The sequence below is a fragment of the Rattus norvegicus genome, chromosome 10 (assembly GCF_021556685.1).
Source record: "Rattus norvegicus strain SHRSP/BbbUtx chromosome 10, alternate assembly SHRSP_T2T, whole genome shotgun sequence".
Taxonomy (NCBI): Eukaryota; Metazoa; Chordata; class Mammalia; order Rodentia; family Muridae; genus Rattus; species Rattus norvegicus.
In genome coordinates this window covers 111,831,363-111,835,346 of record NC_141543.1, presented here as the reverse complement: position 1 = coordinate 111,835,346, position 3,984 = coordinate 111,831,363, and the positions used below count along the sequence as shown (strand labels likewise).

At 56.3% G+C, this 3,984-nt stretch overlaps 1 long non-coding RNA gene across 3 annotated transcripts; it reads left to right on the top strand.

Moving 5' to 3' along the window:
- Positions 1-998: 998 nt before the first annotated feature.
- On the top strand, positions 999-3,019 carry LOC100912167 (uncharacterized). 3 transcript variants are annotated; one of them, XR_015632340.1, is made up of 5 exons: positions 999-1,514; positions 1,709-1,784; positions 1,890-1,971; positions 2,303-2,491; positions 2,657-3,019. It is a non-coding gene; the product is annotated as an uncharacterized LOC100912167 (long non-coding RNA). The 3 variants fall into 3 exon arrangements; XR_015632339.1 differs by lacking the exon at positions 999-1,514 and having other exon boundaries at positions 1,645-1,784; XR_015632338.1 differs by lacking the exons at positions 1,709-1,784; positions 1,890-1,971.
- The last annotated feature ends 965 nt before the right edge of the window (positions 3,020-3,984 follow it).

The window sequence follows — 3,984 nt, the reverse complement described above, 5'->3', positions numbered from 1 at the left end:
CGGTGGCACCAGATCACAGCCCCCACGTCAGGTGGCTTTTTCCTTTTCTTCTTAGTTTGTGGTTTCACTTGGAGCCAAGATACAGAAAAGGGGGAAAGGTTAGGAAACACCTCCAGCTCCTATACCAGGACAAGGCGGTGAACTCAAGAGGAGACACCTGCTGGCTCCAGCAAGTGTGGCTTGGCTCTGTTTGTTTTCCTGCACTTGCTGCCCTGCATGGTTTGGGGCACACTTGAGTTGTATCCTTCCCCGTCTGTCTGGGCCAAGCCAGCAACATAGCTCTGGCCGTGGTCCACTTTGGTCTGAATCTTCTTCATCACTCGATATTTCTCCACTCAGAAGGCAAATGACTCGATGCCCACTAAGGTGAGACTGGGACAGTGCGCCCCCCCCAAATCCTGTAGTCCTCCCAGAAAGGGCCTATGGACCTCTATCCCTAAACTCTGTAAGTCAGAACGCCACGTTATTACCACTTAATCTTAGAGCACCTTCCTGACTTCCGGGGATGCTGAACGCCCTGACTTTCAAAGTGCAAGGCACGACGACGTGTCTAGGGTGCAAGGGGCTGTTCTAAATCAAATCCCCCGGGGCTTCCGGACTGACTTTGTCTAAGCCACCTTCCCGCTCCCCAGAGCCCCGAAGTGATTCCCTTACATTTCCTTCCGGATATGGGGGCATCTTTTCAGATAGTGGGAAGGGATCCAAAATTTGGAATTCCACGGCAGAGCCAGCTCGAAGCTGCAGACACTCTCAGTCTCACAGCCCGAATCCTGAAGCATTGGAGTTTACAGTATCTTCTCTGGGGTAGAACCTCCTCTTCGGCGACACCCCCTGAATCACCTATTGGCCAACCTGAGCACCGCCCACGCGATGCCATTGGTTTGCACCGGCTGCCCAGACAAAGGGAGCGGCCCCTAAGGGAGGTGATGGGGCGGGGCTAGGCGGGAGCGCTGGACGGGCGGGGACGCTGCCCTGGTGGAGCGTGGGTGGGGCCTGGTGCCCTCCCCACCCCCACGAGGGCCGCGGCCGTGGGGCGCTGGTAGCTCTCCCGCCCTTCCGCCCTGCACCCCTCCCGCCCTGGGGCTCCTTCTTGGACTGCGGCTGCAGCCTTCTCTCCCCGGAGGGCTCAGAGTTCGTCCCCTTTTCGCGGTTGGGAACGTGGACACGCCGGAGCCTGGATGCAGAAGGGCACGCGGAAGCATGAAGCTGCTGCGCGAGCCGCAGCCCAGAGTCCAGGCCGCACCACTCTGCTGATCCTTAGGACTACGGAAACCCTGCGCGCCGACGGTGGCCTGGGAGTTGGCGCGGGCCTCAGCGCTAGAAAACGAATCCCACTCCCAGAAAGGCGGGCCGCACATCCCGCTTCTGCCTCCTGGAGAATTAGTTCGGCGGAGTCCGTGGCCGGGGAGGGAGGGAGAGTCAGGCCTTGGGGCGACTAATCGGGTAGGGAGTAGCTTCTGGGGCGCTCCCTTGCCTACGGAAGGCCGGCGAGGCTGCCCTCAGAGCGCCGCCAGGTACGTGCGTTTTCCTTGTTTCCCGCGCGCCCAGAGCGCACTCTGGGGAGAGAATGAATAAAAACCCAGCTGGTGTGTAGGAGATTTTCGCAGCAAACGTGTCCCTTTCTGAGGGGTCCTGGGACGGCAGCCGAACTCGGGGTAGCCCCTGCGCTGTGTCCTGGAATCCCTACTGGGCTCTCCACCACCCGCAGGATCCGGCTTGGAGCCAGTCCCCGTGGAAATGCGCGTCGCTTTATTCTAAGGCCCACGAAATTTACCCCGGACGCGGTGGGTACCACAACAGGATGGCTCTGTTTCCTAGTGGTTCCTGCAGTTATCCCCTAACCTGAAAACCTAGAATTCCTGTTTTCTGAACCGGTATGTTTACTTTAGGGAAACCCGGGCTTGGCTCCTGCTGCTCTCCGGGTGTCCAGGAACGAATCCCTCCGGGATCCGGGAACTCCAGATTTGCGGGGTTAGGAGATACCCTCAGCGGACTGAGTTGTGGTTTTTTTGTTGGTGGTGGTTTGTTATTTTTCAGCATCAGAAGAGCCTGATAGTTGAACTGGAGCGGGCCCCGTCCCCTCCCCCATACCCACTTCAAACAAAAGAGCTCCTCCGAGAATATTTTTTAGGGGGAGAGTGCTTCTGAATGTGGACCCGTAGTTCTCCCCGCCCCCCGTTCCTAGGAAGGACAAGGGTTTTATATGTGTGTTTAAAACAAAGGGGAATCTTGGCGCGAGTTGCCGGGAAAGGGGCGCTTTTATTTCGGAGTTCTTGAAGAATTCACATTCTTTTCTCCCAAGTTTGCTGCAGCTGAGCCAGAAGTGTCCCCACTGGCTTACCCGATAGTGAGATGTTACACGGTGTCGGCTGAGTGTGGCTTTGTGAGAAGATCGTTTCAGAAGAGGAAACGAGCCTCTGGCTGGTGGGGTAGAAACCCCTGTGGAATGAAAAGTACTCCCAAGTCTCTTTGCGGAAGATTGCAAAGTAAGGTGGGTTGTTTTTCTTTTGTTCCATCCTTCCCACCCCTTAAGTTAGAACAAAAGGTTTCCAAGCGTACAGCGCCGGGTGGACGTTTGGAAGCTGCGAGTGGAATGAATCTCTCGTTTAAAAACTTCGGGACCCCCACGCACACCAAGTGTCTATCTCCGTCGTAGTTTGGGTGAGGAAGAATGTGACTTTCCGAGTCGGGTAGAGCACGGATCCCACGATGGAGAGAAGGTCCCGGCGGGGGGAAGGCCCCTCTTTCTAGGACAAAGCGATCCTTAATTGTGGCCAGAGTCCCGGGCGAATTCGCTGCGCGCGTCTGTCTGCCCGCGCGGCGCTTGGTGGGTAGTCCCGCTTCCACCAAAACTCTGTATTTCGTTTCTCTCAAAATAAAACTCAACAAGCCATAAAGCTTCCGACGCCGGTGGAGAAGGCGCCGCGGATTTATGGCCCCCGAATTCCCCACTCTCTAATTATCCTTGTGTTTACTTGACTTATGGGTAGTGACCAATAAAATCATTTTCCATTTTGGATTTTTTTTTTCTCTTTCTCGCTAACATGAAAAATTCAAGTTGCGCCCTTCTTTCACCCGCTTGGGCAGATATTTTTTTCTGAACCGGAGTAGGGGTGGGGATAAAAGAAATCCTACCTCCATCTTCTGCCTCTGCCAAGGGCTGACGTGCCCCCCCCAACTCCCGGATTAATTGCATTTAGGGGAGAGCTGCCCCCACCCCTTCTTGAACCACTCTGGGGCCTTTCCGCGGACCTTTCCCTAGAAACCCCGCTGGGCTCGGGCTCTGAACAGCACCGGAGGACTGCATCGCCCACCCAGGCCCTGCTGTGGGTCTCCCGTGGCCTCAGCTCCTGTCCGGTCACCTCCCTCAGCCTCCCGGAACGTTCACGGGAGCACGAGCCTTTGAGCTTTTTAGGGGCTCCAACCTTATGTGGGGATCCCCCAACCGCCGATGCCTGCCTCCCCATCCCCCATCCTCATCCCTTTGTTCGCCTCTCCGGACACTGGGTTGAAGGCAGGAAAAAAAATAATTAGATGGAAATCAAAGATTAGACGGGGTGCGCTGGCCGCCTGGGCGAAGCCGGCCCAACACTCCGCCGGCGCCTCATAAATCTTTTTCGCAGGCCTGACAAAAGCCACGTCCGCCAGTTCCCTGGGAATCTAGAAACTTATCGATCTCCTCGACGTCCCCAGACACCCCTCCTTGAGATCGAGGACGGAGAGTCCTTGGTGACCCCCCACTTATGTCCAGCCCAGGACGTCCCAGCCCAATCCCGGAGTTAATTAATTTTCAGAAATGGAAGAAGGTGTCAGAAGGGGAGAGACCGACCTAGGCCCAACCCCCTCCCAGAAAGGTCGGCAAATACCCCCAACCGTTTGTAAAACCAAAGAAATGTTAGGGTGCTGCGTTTCCCTTGCTCCAACCGCCTGGAAGGATGTGTTCTGAGAAGGGTGAGGGGCAGCTTAACCCCTCGTTGGCGACTC